Source organism: Alligator mississippiensis, chromosome 1 (genome assembly GCF_030867095.1).
Source record: "Alligator mississippiensis isolate rAllMis1 chromosome 1, rAllMis1, whole genome shotgun sequence".
NCBI lineage: Eukaryota > Metazoa > Chordata > Crocodylia > Alligatoridae > Alligator > Alligator mississippiensis.
Genome location: NC_081824.1, coordinates 451632559 through 451648188, shown reverse-complemented (window position 1 = coordinate 451648188; position 15630 = coordinate 451632559). Strand labels below are relative to the sequence as shown.

Genomic DNA, 15630 nt, shown 5'->3' with positions numbered 1-15630 from the left:
GGTGGCAGGCTGTTCCCGACAGACCTTGCCTTGGGGGCTCGGACAGGAAAAAAATTCTTCCTCATGTCCAGCCTGAAACGGCCTTGTAGTAGTTAGTTGATGACCGTTCAACCGGGTCGTCCTCCCTTCCTTGGGGCGCTCGCTCGGGTGAACAAACGCGTTCCCCCAGCTACTGGTTGGCGGTCAACTTAGAGGTGGCCATCAGATTGCCCCCGAGCGAGCGAGCGAGCCTGGGCTTTATCTAGGCTCAAGAGCCCCAGGCAGGGCTCTCAGCCTGTCATCGTAGGGTCTGCTTCCCTGACCTGTGATTGCGCGCAGCGGGCTTGGCTCTTCTCTGGATGGACTCTCTCCAGCTTCTCCACGTCAGGTCCTTTTTGAATTGTGGAGCCAGCCCAAAACTGGACGCAGTACTCCAGCCGAGGCAGAGTACAGGGGGAGAAGGATGTCCCGCCTGCCCCGGATTTGCTCGAGAAGCATCTCTGGATGCAAGCCAGCGTTTGGGTCACTTGACTAGCTGGCAGCATCGCGCTGCAGACTCGACTCGGGCTTCCTTCCTTCTGTTTGCCCTGGTCTCCGTCTACTGCTTTCATTTGACTTGCACTTGCATATGCCCCGCCACTCACTCTGGCTTTGGTCATCAGCAGTGGTGACGATGCTCGACAAAGGCAGCGTCTGGTCTTAAGCGGCCTTGCAGGCTGACTTGGAAAGAGGCTGCAAGGCCTGCCTGCCAGTAGCTGGGAAGTCCCCGGCCTCCCCAACCCACCCTCCAGGCACCGCTTCCGGGCCCGCGGCGGGCCCCACAGGCTGGGTGGGCTCCCAGCCCGCACCCCTGCCGCCCGGGGCCCGCAGCCCCGGCCTCCCCCCGGCAGGAGGCAGTGGCGGGGCTGTGCTGCCTGCCACGCAGGAGGACGGACGTGCACTCTCTCCCTCCCTCCCCTCCATGTCAGTATGCTGCCTGCCTGGCCAGCAGCATCCCTTTGCATAGGGTCTGCCCCCTGGGGCTGCCCAGGGGCCACGGCCCTGCCCCTGCTGCCGCTGCTTTTGGAACCCAGAGAGGAGGAAGGCAGTGCTCCCCTGGAAGGGGAGCGGGCACCGGGGCCAGAGGCACTGTAATACTGGGCCGATGCATGGAGGGTCTGGAGCAAGCTCCGAGGCCCACTCCCGGCACCAAAAATGCGTTTAATGTGTCAGTCCTCATATGGAGGACGTATCAGCGATTAAACTGATAAGAACAGATTTTTTTTTTTATTTAAAGCCATACCACGTTTACCACCACCAACAAAATTTCCACTTTCTCAGTTCAGAACTCTAAATAACAACAATCACCTCATAACATAACAAAACTTTCCCATACAAACAAAGAAACGCTTCTCCCCTTTTTACAGACTGAACTCACAAAGGGTTCCAGCTCCGTCTTGATTATCAACACGTAACATAACATACAGCATAACATTGGTTCTCTTCAACTTTCCCTTTCCCCTTCCTTCCCTCTTACTCAAACAATTTCCTCCAATCAGTACTTTCCCACTCCCCTTTCCTCCTATAGTACCCCAACTCCACATATGCCAAATAAACACATTCCCGTGACGTAAAACAAAGCCCCTTCTGGACCAGTAAACACCTTGTTTTCCACACTGCCATCCGTGTACACAACAGTAATGCCCGAATCTCCCATTCCCACACTTTATGCCTCGCCAAACCGTACACCGCTCCCTCGTAACTCACACAATCCCCCCACCCTATCTCTTTACAAAACCTCGCCACCCTCTGCCAGACCTCCTCCGCATACGAACATTCCCACAACATGTGGGACACCGTTTCCTCCCTGCCACACAGTTCCCTTGGGCACTCCCCTGACCTTATCAACCCCCATTTCCTCTGCTCCGCCCTCACCAGTAGCATCCTCCTAACCACCCGCCACGCAAAATCCTCATGCTCCCCCTTCCATCTTTTCCCCACTATCCCCTTCCAGACCCTTCCCACCTGCCCTTCCGACAACTCCCCTATATCTGCCATCTCATCCCTTCCTCTGATTTCCCTCAGCACCGGCATTGCTTTCTTCAGTCCCTCACACCCTAACCCCTCCAACCCCCTTCGCCCTCAAAAAACCCCACCCCCGTGCATACCACTTGGCCCGTCTCTCGGCCTACAAACCTGTCCACCTCCCTCCATATGACCCCAACCTCCTTAAATACCTTCCCGCCCAATATCTACACATTGCCCCCACTTTCCTCCCCTCCAGGCCTGCAAGTCGCACCACCCCTTTCCAAAAGTGCACATACAGAAAAACCTCTAGTTCCAGCACGCCCCAGCCTCCCAAGTCCTCCCCCTTATATACCTCTCTCCTCGCCACCTTCTCTGTCTGCCCACCCCAAAAAGAGAGAGACATTTCCCTTTGCACCCGCCTCACCTGCAGCCAGGTGGGCGGGTACACCATTGCCACAAAGAAAATTGTCAGCAGCAAAGACTGTTTCATAATCCCCACCTTCCCCCGGAACAACAGCTTCCTCGTTCTCCATAACCCTACCACTTTCCTCACCCTCCCTCGAACCTCCTCCCATGCCCGTTCCCCCTTCCCCTTCACATCCATATAGACTCCCAGCACCTTCAAACCCTCCTTCTGCACCCACCACCCCACCTCCTCCAGTCCGGCCCACTCCCCCACCGACAACAAACTACTTTTCCCTTTGTTCACCCGTGGCCCCGCTGCTTCCCAATATTCCTTAATTCCTTCCACAACCCTCTCCAGCGACCCCTTATCCCTCACCATAAACATCACGTCATCCATGTACAGTGTCACCCTCCCATCCCTCCTCACCCTCTGTGCCAACGGCTCTATGCCACACACAAACAGCCCCGGAGAGAGGGGGCACCCTTGACGCACCCCTCTCTCCACCCTGAATTCCTCTCCCAAACACCCCTTCATCAAGATTCTGCTCCTTGCTCCTCTATACAGGGCTCTCACCCACCCCACGAATTTCCCAGGAAAACCCATCCGCCCCAACACCTCAAACAGGAACCCGTGCTCCAAACTGTCATACTCCTTCTCTAGGTCTACACTGCCCACCACCCCCTCTCCCCCACGTACTCCAACATATCCCTCCATACCCACTGCGTATCCCCCAACCTCCTACCCTTCACCGCACATGTCTGGTCTTCCCCCACCACCTCCCCCATCACCTTCCCCATTCTTGTTGCCAGCACCTTTGAGAGCAACTTATAGTCTACGTTCAATAATGTAATAGGTCTCCAATTCTTCAACACCTCCTTGTCCCCTTTCTTGTACAGTAACACCACCACCCCCACCACAAAACCCTCCCCCGCCACCCCTGACCCCATCACCTCCCGGAGCACCTCCACCACGTTCCCCCCCCCCCCCCCCCCCAAAACCGCTCGTAGAATTCAGCCGGCAACCCATCCAAACCCGGCGTCTTCCCCTTCATCTGCCCCAGCACCTCCTTCACCTCTTCCTCCGTGATGTCCCTCTCCAACTCCACCCTCTCCCTCTCTTCTACCCTCTTTTCCAACTCCCCCAAAAACCTCTCCCCTGCCATCCCATCCACCTCCCGCTTTTTATACAGCTCCGCATAGAATCCTGTCACCTCCTTCAACACCTCCCTTTGCTTCTCTACTCGCACCCCCTCCCCTGTCACCACTGCCCCCACTTCCCTGCTCCCTTTCTTCACCTTCTCTGCAAAATACTTCCCCCATTCTTTCCCCTCCCCCATCCACAGTGCCTGTGCTAAAAACATCCTCTCCTGCTCCTTCCCCCAAAACCATTCCTCCACCGTCCGCTTCGCCTCCCCCAACTCTCGCGCTTCACTTCCTTTCCCCCCATCGCTTCCTGAATCAACCCCTGAACCTTCCCCTGCAGTCTCCCCAGCTCCTTCCTCTTCTCCCACGCCTGCCGCTTCCCAACTCGAATAAACCACCCCCTGATCTTCTCCTTCATAACCCTCCACCACTCCCAATGAGACTTAAACAGCACCCTTGTTGTTTTCCACCTCTCATATTCCCTCCCAAACGCCCTACACACCAGTTCGTCTTCCAGTACTCCTGTGTTCAGCTTCCACACCCCCCTCCCTCTCCCACTTCCTCCCCCGACCCGTAACTCTACCCTCAACATCCTGTGATCGCTAAACCCCACTTCTACCACCTCCTTCCCTTCCACCCCCACCCCTTCCGAAACCAAACACAAAATTGATTTGCAAAACCTTCTTCCCCCCCGGTTCGATCCTCGTTCCCACCTGCTCCCCCCTCCAGACATCCACCAGCCCCTCTTCCCGAACCCAGTTCCCCAAACACCTCCCCGTGCTGTCCAAACTTCCCCCGCCAATCCCCACTTCTCTATCCCCTCCCTCAATAATGCAGTTAAAGTCCCCTACAAACACCTTCTTCCCTCCCCCACATATTGCCAATCTCCGAAAGAATTCCCTCCGCTTCTCCTTCACTGCTGGTGCGTAGATGTTGAACACCCCCACCTCCTCCCCCCCCCCACCTCTACCCTCATGTGTTGCAATTGCCCCTCAATTAACACCTCCACCCCAAGCACTCTCACCTGTGTTTCATTCACTAAAATCCCCACCCCTGCTGCCTTATTTCCACCTGCCCCCACCCACCACGACCTTCCCTTATCCCATCTTCTCTGCAGCACCCCATAATCTCCCTCCTACCCAATCTCACACTCTTGTAAACAAATAATATCAGCCCTTAACGCCCTCAAATACCCTCCCACCCTTTCCTACCTTTTCTTAGATAACAGACTCCTCACATTCAAGGAGACAACACAAAATTCCCCTTCCATGGCAATCAACAGAAATGAAAAATCCCCCCCCTCACACCTCGTCCCCACTCCCACTCTCCGATGCCTCCAGCGAGGCCTCTACCCCTTTCCTCCATTTCCCAGGTGGTTCAAACAGCCCCTCCACCGCTCTTGGGCTCAGAAATCCCAAACTTTCCTTCCTTTCCCCTTCTCCCTCCCTCTGCTCTTTCTTCTTCCCCTTCCCTTCTTCCTTTCCACCTTCTGCTTGCACCCCCAGCTTCTTCTTCCCCTTTTCCTCCCCTCCTTGTTTCTTCCTTTTCTTGAGACTCCCCTCCTGCCCTTGTTCAATTGCCTCCATCTCCTCCAGTTGCTCTGCCCACCCCTTCTCTTGTGTTTGACCCATTGTTTGTCCCATTTTTTGTTCCATTTCCAACTCCGCCAGCATACCCCTCAAATTTTGCAACGCCGCATTGCCCCCCTCTTCCTCTTCCCCCTTCTGTTCCTTCATCTCCAACTTCTCCTCCACCAGCTCCTTGACTGCCTCTGATCCCCTCTTTACCCTCCTCCTCCCCAGGCCTTTCCTCCACAAACATCTCTCCTCCCTCTTCTAGCACACCCATCTGTTCCTCCTCCTCCATTTCTCTCTCCTCCCCCCCCACCCCCCCGCTCCTCATGACTCCCCGCCATCCGCACTCGATTTGCGTAGGATGAGGGGCACGTCTGCTGTATGTGCCCTCCTGCCCGCAACCCTTACATACAAAGCTCTCCTTGCAGAATTGAGCTGTGTGCCCCAGCCCCCTGCAGCAATAACACACCCTAAGTCGGCAGAACACCGCCAGGTGCCCCTCTTGCCCGCACCGATTGCACAGCTTGGGCTGGTCGCGATACACCACATATCCCCTACACGGCCCAACTTGCACTGCCGAAGCCAAGTGCTTAACCGCCCCGGGGCTCCCCACCACCTCATGGAGCACCACCTTCGCCCTCCATGCCCCTGTCCAAACCCCCCACCAATCACATTCTTTTTCTACAAATGTCACTCTCTCCACCCTCTGCTCCAACCATCTTCTCACGTTGTCCTTATGCAACATGTCTGTAAACATCTTAATATACAGCACTCTCTCCCGTGCCTTCCGCCCCATATCAAACACCAACCCCTCCAGCTCCCCTCGTTCCAATGCCGCCTCACTCGCCTTCCAAAAGGCAGCATAACTTTTCTCATTTTCAAAAGTCACATTCCAGACCTTCCTGTTGTCGAAGGGCACCACACAGTGCAAGTCCCTCGGATTCACTTTGAGAGTCTTCAAGAGGACCTCAGCCATAAAGTCTCCGCGACTCAGAGTCTTGTTTCCCTTATACCCCTCAAGGGCAAAGGTTACCTTCACCCTCCATTTTGTCCCCTGGGCTCCATTTTCTTCCTCTTCAGGGTCCGCCTCTCCTGCCGCCTCCTTCTCTTGCCCCTGGGTCTCCCGACGACTCCCTGCTGCCAGCGATGCTCCTCTCTCTTTGGGGGTCTTCTGCCCCCCCTGCTCCCACTTGGGCCTTCCCTTTCCGCTGCACATGGGTCCACCCTTCCTCCTCCTCCGCCGTTCGCTCACCAACTCCGTCGTCCCTTCCGCTGATCTGGTTCGCCCATCGCCGCCGCTGCCCCCGAACTCTATCCTCCTCAGCTCTCGTCTCTGCTGTCATTTGCATACCAATCTGCATCCCGATCTGCATATTGGGCCTCGCCTTCGTAGCTGCTATCTCTCTCTGCACCGCTGTCCCCTCCGTCTTCCCTGGTGCTCTGCTCATGGCCCTCTAGAGGCCTCATGTCGAGGACGTATCAGTTCTCGAACCGAACCACCTCTGGTGGCAGGCTGTTCCCGACAGACCTTGCCTTGGGGGCTCAGACAGGAAAGAAATTCTTCCTCCTGTCCAGCCTGAAACGGCCTTGTAGTAGTTAGTTGATGACCGTTCAACCTGGCCATCATCCCTTCCTTGGGGCGCGCTCTCGCTTGGGTGAACAAACGTGTTCCCCCAGCTACTGGTTGGTGGTCAACTTGGAGGCGGCCATCAGATCGCCCCCGAGCGAGTGAGTGAGCCTGGGCTTTATCCAGGCTCAAGAGCCCCAGGGCTCTCAGCCTGTCATCACAGGGTCTGCTTCCCTGACCTGTGATCGTGCGCGCGCGGCTCTTCTCTGGACGGGCTCTCTCCAGCTTCTCCACATCACATCCATTTTGAGTTGTGGAGCCAGCCCAACACTGGACGCAGTACTCCAGCTGCAGCCTCCCTGAGGCCGATTACAAGGGGAGAAGGACGATGTCCTGGGATTTGCTCGAGAAGCATCTCTGGATGCAAGCCAGCGTTTTGGTCACTTGACTAGCTGCAGCATCGCACTGCAGGCTCACCTCGCCTTGCCTCGGGCTTCTTTCCGTTTGCCCTGGTCTCCGTCTACTGCTTTCATTTGACTTGCGCTTGTGCACGCCCTGCCACTCTGGCTTTGTTTGGCGGTGGCAGCAGCAGTGTCAACGACAACGACCACCCTGGACGAAGGCAGCATCTGGTCTTAAGTGGCCTCACAGGCCAAGCCAGAGACCTGGCAAGAGACACAGAAAAAGGCTGCAAGGCCTGCCTGCCAGTAGCTGGGAAAGCCCCGGCCTCCCCGACCCACCCTCCGGGCCCCGGCGGGCTTGGGCGGGCTCCCGGCCCGCACCCCCCCACCTGCCCAGGCCCTGCGGCCCCGGGCAGGGCCCTGGCCTCTTCCGGGCAGGAGGCAGCAGTGTTGTGCTGCCTGCCAAGCTGGAGGGCACTCGCTCCCTCCCTCCCTCCCCTGTCAGTGTGCTGCCTGCCTGGCGGCAGACCTTTGCATAGGGTCTGCCCCCTGGGGCCACCCAGGAGCCACAGCCCTGCCCCCGCTGCCGTGCGCAGGTTTGTTATTACCCTGAAATAGAATAGTTTTCTGATAGCATACTGTTAGGCTTACAATAATTTGGATTATTAAGAAGTATTAGCTTTACAGCTGAATAAAAGGCATGACCTGTGGCCTAGCAATACAGCTGACCACAAGGCAGAATGATAGCTAGGCCTTTGCTTGTGTCAAGTAATCATTTTAACTGTATTAAGCATTTTCTGAGTTAAAAAGTGGATCTGTGTCTGTGTGCTGAAAAATCAGCTAGAGCAAGAAGTAAAATAAGACAGGGAAACCATTGTTCTGGGTGCACTGGTTGTGTCCTTGAGAAGTATCTACTACTGTATAAGGTTTTGCTAACATATAATGTTACTGTTACTTAACTTTTAGCTTTTAAAAAAGTGCTAGTTCAGCTTAATAGAAATATGCTGTTACAAAGATTTGCAAAGCACCACCCAAGTATTGCTTTGTTGTTAACCATGTAGTCTTGCCTTGTTGTAAGAAGTATAAAAGATCACCTCACCCTTGAGGGGGGGCCATTTTGCCTTTTGCTGGCTTTATGGTCTTTGCTTGAGCAAAGAAACAGTTGTCTTTCTTTACCCACGTTGTATGTCTATCAAATTACAGCTAGACAACGAACCTTAGGGAGGTTTCTCCCACCACAATTTGGCACCCCAGATGGGACCCATCTAGCTTGGAGCCTTTGGAGACCTCCATCCCCCGGCACCCCAGAGCGCATCAGGTGAGTTCACCTATTTGGGTCAGTCTCGGGAGGTGGACGGTCCCCTCAGGACCAGTAAGGCGGGATCCTCAAGTCGGGTAAAGGAACGGTACCAGCGAGTACCTCAGGTCAGGTATATTTTTGGTTTCTATCTGGTTTCTGGTTTTAACCTCTAGAGGTCTCTGGAAGCAGTCTTTGAGGGTATCTGTCTGCTGATTTAAAAGCTGTTAGAGCGGCAGCCTGGCCGAAAGGTGAAAGACACAGATATAAGGTAGAAATGCTGTTATAACGGCCAATGACTAGGGCTCGGACTCAAGACGCCCCTCCTCACGGAGAAAGCCAGTGGGGTCCGAGAACACCGGTGGTTGTACGTGGACGAAACAGCTCCTAGGCAGGTAGAACTTAAGGAAATAAGACTGCTTGTGCTTGGATATAATCATGGGTTCCAGTCTAGGAAAAGCTATTCCCGATTCACCCCTTGATTTTATGTTTAAGAATTGGAAACATTTGGAGGGACGGGCAGAACTGTCCAAGTCTCGTATGGCAGAACTCTGTTTAACTAATTGGACGTCTTGTCTTCCCAAATCTAACTGGGACGTATAATGGCCAGAAAATGGATCGTTGGACCCAAATTGTCTGGCTGCCTTACGAAAGATCTTGGAGGTCCCCTGCCTCGACCTAATAAATTATTGGTATTTATGAGACAATGTTGCTAGTAAACCTTTAGCTTCCCTGACCCCTGCATCTTTCTCGAATCTGTTAGCTCCCCTTCTATGTCTAAAACTTGCTACACCACCGTCATATTCAGAAGATGATTACAGACCCATGCCTAGGCCCCCTAACCTACCATTGATACCACCCCCAATGTTTGAACCCCAAAACATTGCCCCCGGGCTGGCCGAGGGACAGAAGTCTTCGGGAGGCATCACCTCGATTGTCTCTCTCGGAATCCCCGAGTCCTGGATCTGGAGAGGGATCTCTGGATCCCTCTCCAGATTCCAGTTCCACTCTGATTTCAAATCGTACTCGTCAAAAATTGTCTAAGCCTGCACTGCACTGGTGCAGTGCACTGCACTTAGAGGTAACTGAAGTTACCCCCTGTGCCTGGTGAGGGTGGAGAAGTTATCAGTCACTGGACACACGCTCCGTTCTCCACCACCGACCTCTTAAACTGGCAAGAAAACACCCCCAGGCTCAGAGATGATCCCGAAGTAGTTCTAAGGCGCTTCAAAACCATTTTCATAACTCATAACCCCTCCTGGTCAGATGTCATGCAGCTTCTCAAAAGCCTCTTAGCTACGGACGAGAAGACTCAAGTACTACGCCATGCTGACCAATTTCTAGCCGATCAGCCCCATGAAAACCACCCCATGCCTAATGGCGTGCCTAGGCAAAATCCAAATTAGAATTACAGTCAGGAAAGCGGGCAAAATTCAGTACGAATGCTGAAAGACAGCATTTTAAAAGGATTAAAGAAAGCAGGAGATAAAACTACAAACTGCTGGTCCAAAGTGACAGCTACTGTTCAGGGCCCCGAAAAACACCCTTCAGACTACTTTGAAAGACTCTATAAAGCTATACATCAGTATGGACACATGGACCCTGAGACACCTGCCACTTTGCCTGTGTTAAAACTTGTATTCATAAGTCAGGCTAGCAAAGAGATTAAAAAGAAGCTCCAACATGACACTGAGGGTGTTGAGAATAAATCCATGACAAAAATCTTAGCCATTGCTACTAAAACTTTTATTAAGCCCCCCCCCCCCCAAAAAAACCCCAAAAGATAAAGAAGAACCAGTCTTTTGAGATCATAAAGCTGTCCGCAGCTTACTTGTCTGCACAATTAGATCCAGTGGCAAAGGGGGGAGTAGGCTGCCTTTGCACAGTGGTAGCAGCTGCAACAATAGTCGAAAAAGCCCAGGAATTAGTCCTCGGATACCCCCTTATCCTAAAGGCTCCACACGCAGTAGCCCTCCTCCTCCAGAAAAATACTCAACATTTTTCTCATCAGAGAATGAACAAATAGAAAGCCACACTTTTAATGGCTACAGACCTGGTCACGGAGAGATGCAATACCCTGAATCTGGCTACTCTATTACCTCTACCCAGCAATGGGGAACCAGACTCCCATGATTGCCTTCAAGTTGCAGCATTTTCAGACAAACCCAGGATAGATCTTAGTGACTTACCCTTAGACAACCCTGACTTGATTTTTTTTTGTAGATGGCTCTTCAAAGTTAGTCAATGGAGTTAAAAGAATGGGTTATGCAACAGTAACTCCATTTAAAGTACTTAAAGCTGAACCACTGCCTGGGCAGTTGAGCTCGCAGGCGGCTGAACTTACTGCCCTTACACGAGCTTGTCAATTAACATTGGGCCACTCTGTAAATATTTGGACTGATTCTAAGTATGCCTTTGGAATCTGTCATGCCACTGGACAATTGTGGAAACAGAGGGAATTTATGACAGCCTTTGGAACTAAAATATCAAATGCTAAACAAGTCAATGATCTCCTACGAGCTATAATGTTGCCAAAAGCCATAGCTGTAATGCATTGCCCAGCCCATACCAAAAAGGGAGATCAAGTCTCAAAAGGCAATGCCCTGGCCGATGCTGCAGCTCAAACAGCAGCCTTACAGCCACTATCCACCCTAGCCTTCCAAGCTCAAATTTCTCAGTCAAAGGCATATTTGGAAATACTGCTAGAGCCAAAAATGTACAAGTCTGTACCACCTTTAGAACAACAGAGATAGAAAGTGGCAGGAGCCACCTGTGAAAAAGATGGAATATGGTGATTGCCAGATGAAAGGATAGTGCTACCTAAAGCATCCCTTAGACCCTATCTGCAACAACTCCATCAAAGAGAGCATTTAGGTTATAAAAAACTTGCCACTATCACTAACAGGCTGTTCTACACACCCGGAGTCTACCAGAAAGCAAAAAGGCTTTTAGAACACTACAGTACATACAAAAAAGTTTAATATCAAAGAAAAAAAAATCAGGACCCCCTGGAGCCTGCCCCTGGGCTTATACTCCCTTTGCAAGACTACAAATAGATTTTACTGATATGCCTGAAGACAATGAGTACAAAAACCTCCTAATAATTATTGACCAACTCACAGGGTGGGTAGAAGCCTTCCCCACCAGAAGAGCTACAGCACAACAAGTAGTAAAAATACTCCTTAATAAAATTATACCCAGGTTTGGTCTTCCACGTATCATTAAAAGCACTCAAGGATTACATTTTACTGCTGACTTAAATAAAACACTGGCCAACTGCCTAGGAATAGAATATAAATTCCATACCCCTTGGCACCCAGAAAGCTCAGGACAAGTAGAGAGAATGAATCAAACCCTGAAACAAAAAATTAAAAAGCTATGTGCTGAGAGCGGGTTAAAATGAACTAAGATTCTCCCACTGGCCCTTATGTCCATCAGAACCACCCCCAGGAAAAAACTAAAGCTGAGCCCTTACGTGTGTTTGGACACCCTGTTCCCCAACATTTCCCCTTACTTCCGGCTCACATGTCTTCTCTTTTAGGCGATAAAGGACTCACCTCTTATATTTTATCTCTACAGTCTCAGTTAAAATCTCTCCATAGGTATGCTGCTTTAAGCCAACCCCTCCCTGCCGATGTCCCAGCACATCGCATCCAGCCTGGAGGCTGGGTGTATATAAAAACTTGGAAACGGTCTCCCCTTAAACCTAAGTGACAAGGACCGTATGAAGTCCTCCTCACCTCCCACACTGCCATAAGAGTATCAGAAAAAGACAACTGGATTCATTATACTCATACAAAGAAGACAGAAGTTTCATCAGAGCTCAGGATTGGCTCCAACGCGAGCTTCCCTGACCTGGAAAAGGGGTAGCCAGAAGAAGACGACTGCAGACTTTGCGGGAGGACCGCACGCCCGCCTGACCGCGACAAGGGTGAGCCAGAAACGGACAAAAAAATTAAGACAAACACCTCCTGGACCTGCAGCCCATTAGATAATATAAAACTCAAACTAACCAAGGTCCACTAATGAACTGTCACCCTTTTGGGGTCCTGCCCAGCCCAGAGAGCACCGAACTCCAAGTACTGCATCCTCTAGACACTTTTGGATCAGCTGAAACCGAGCACTTTGAGACTGTAACATGTCCCAGAAGATCAGTTATTAAGAGCTGCAGGGTTATACATACTGTTTGTGCTGATTTTTATTATAATATGGTTTTTATAACTATGTTATTTCTAATCTTTCTCTTTGCTGGAGAAATAAGTCTCTCACAGGGGTCGGCTATAGCTGCCAGTTGCTATAAGTGTGCTAATCCTGGTGCCCGAGGTTTTCCTGTCTGAATAAGTGATTCAATCGAACTCTCTGATATAGCCGGGAAGGTCAACATTGCCCGTTGATATCCTCCCTCACATTGCTATAGTTCAGCAGAAGTTCAGGTATTTACTTATGGAACAGAATATTGTATAAAGCCTAGCCCCACCCAGTTTTCAGACAACTTACAAAATCTCCTCAGGCTAAGGCTACTCTTAAGCCTACTGTTGCCCATATCTCTGATAATAATATGCATCTCCAATATGTTGACAGAGCCGCTAAAGCAGAAAACCAAAGTGATTGTTGGGTGTACAGTCATTTTCCTCTCCACACCCAAGGAGAAATTCCCATGACTCCCATCCCCTTGGGCCCCATCGAGTCACTTTTAAACCCCTCTAATAACCAAGCTTGGGACCAAAGTCAACAAGAGTTCCTTTTAATAAAGCCTGTTGTTAAAAATTGGTGTTTCTATATAAACTGCTCAGTATCAGACTGCATTAATTTAGACACAAACATATATGTCACCACTATTTTACTAGTTCAAGTGGAGGAGACTGGCGTAATAACAACACAGCAACTCCTACCTATTGCAGCTCTTACAATGATTTCTACAACAACAACAATTTAACCAAGGGCACTAATCCTATCTGCACCCCCATCTCCTCTTTAAATAATACCTTGTGGTATTGTTTGTACACTGATACCTCCCGGGGACAACGCTTCTTCAATGGAACTGCAAATCCTTCCTTTAAATCAAAGGGTGAACGCGGGGTGCTAGGATTAGGAAACGGGGGCTGAATACCTCCTAAGTATTCAAACCTCGCTGCTTTAAAAGGAAAATACTGGGTGTGTGGCTCCCACGCCTACCATAAAATCCCTGCCAAAGGAAAAGGTATCTGCTATCCGGCAATGCTAAAACCCTCTATGTCCTTCGCCACGCACCTTCCACGGGGCAGGTGGCGAAACAAGAGGGATTTGCAAGAAAGCCGTGATATAGTAGACAAATATCAAAAAACTCCGCTTACCAAAGGAGTATTAGTCGGGTGTTCTTTAGCAGATATACTCCCGGGAATAGACACTGCTTGTCTTGGAAGATTTACACCATGCCTGCAAGCTGTGATAAAAATCATGGCTCATAAATTCAGTAAAGATCACAAGGAACTCTTGAAGGCCATTGCTGCCTTGGCTGACACCCAAGAAGAACTCTGACAAATGATAATTGAAAACCATATAGCCCTTGATTTTCTCCTTGCTGCTCAAGGGGGAGCTTGTGCGGATATCGGACCAGAATGTTGCGTTTGGGTTAGCAGTTCTTTTACAATAGTACAAACCCAGCTCAATGATACAGCTGTCCATATCCAAAAAGCTAAAGATATAGCTAAAATCCCCAAAGATACATCTCTTAGTTGGCTCACTAATTGGTTGCCTTCCCTTACAGGATGGCTTAGACCTTTTATATTAAGCTTAATCGGAATTGTTATAACTATAATCTGCCTGTTGTGCTGTTTTCAGTGTCTGTGCTGTCTAGGACAACAGTTTATGCAAAGACAAGTAAAAATATATGGTCAGTTTATACAAATATCCAGCATCAATCATCAAAACCTAACCCCACAAAAAGTTAAATACCTAAAAGTGTGTTCCAAAATTTCCTCTGGAAAATTAAAACAAAGGGAGGAATTGTAGTGCGCAGGTTTGTTATTACCCTGAAATAGAATAGTTTTCTGATAGCATACTGTTAGGCTTACAATAATTTGGATTATTAAGTATTAGCTTTACAGCTGAATACAAGGCATGACCTGTGGCCTAGCAATACAGCTGACCACAAGGCAGAATGATAGCTAGGCCTTTGCTTGTGTCAAGTAATCATTTTAACTGTATTAAGCATTTTCTGAGTTAAAAAGTGGATCTGTGTCTGTGTGCTGAAAAATCAGCTACAGCAAGAAGTAAAATAAGACAGGGAAACCATTGTTCTGGGTGCACTGGTTGTGTCCTTGAGAAGTATCTACTACTGTATAAGGTTTTGCTAACATATTATAATGTTACTGTTACTTAACTTATAGCTTTTAATAAGTTCTAGTTCAGCTTAATAGAAATATGCTGTTACAAAGATTTGCAAAGCACCACCCAAGTATTGCTTTGTTGTTAACCATGTAGTCTTGCCTTGTTGTAAGAAGTATAGAAGATCACCTCACCCTTGAGGGGGGGGCCATTTTGCCTTTTGCTGGCTTTATGGTCTTTGCTCGAGCAAATAAACAGCTGTCTTTCTTTATCCGCGTTGTCTGTCTATCAAATTACAGCTAGACAACCAACCTTAGGGAGGTTTCTCCCACCACATGCTGCTTTTGGAACCCAGAGAGGAGGAAGGCGGCGCTCCCCCAGAAGGAGAGCGGGCACCAGGCCCGGAGGCACTACAATACCGGGCCGATGCGTGGAGGGGCTGGAGCAAGCTCTGAGGCTCACTCCCGGCACCAAAAATGCGTTTAATGCGTCAGTCCTCACATTGAGAACGTATCAGCGATTAAACTGATAAGAACAGATTTTTTTTTATTGACATAGTACCAAAATATTGAAATCTCAACTCAAACAACAAAAACTTTGATTATCCCGCTCCAAACGCAAACGTTTACATAAATTCCCATCATACCACATTACTTTCAAAACAACCAAAGGACAATTACATTTCTTTTCTCCAAACAGAAACCCAACTTGGAACGGACATCCAAAAAACCCCTTTTAACCCTTCAAATTAACCCTTCCCCATTCCCCCTTTTTTTACTCTACACCAAAATCCTAATGGCTATCCCTCCCTTCACTCAAAAAGCCTCCTCCACTCCATCCCCTCCCACTCCCCTTTCCCTCTACTACGATAAGATCCCAACTCTGCGTACAATAAATAAATACACTCCCGTGATGAAAAATAAAGCCCTTTTTGCACCCACAAACGCCTCG

General features: G+C 50.0%; 1 non-coding gene and 1 pseudogene across 1 annotated transcript; both read right to left on the bottom strand.

The window, feature by feature from the left end:
• Positions 1-1082: 1082 nt before the first annotated feature.
• LOC132247872 (U2 spliceosomal RNA) lies at positions 1083-1259 on the bottom strand (annotated as a pseudogene).
• Positions 1260-15064: 13805 nt separating this feature from the next.
• Positions 15065-15248, bottom strand: LOC132247879 (U2 spliceosomal RNA). The gene has a single exon (XR_009459287.1). It is a non-coding gene; the product is annotated as a U2 spliceosomal RNA (small nuclear RNA).
• Positions 15249-15630: the final 382 nt, after the last annotated feature.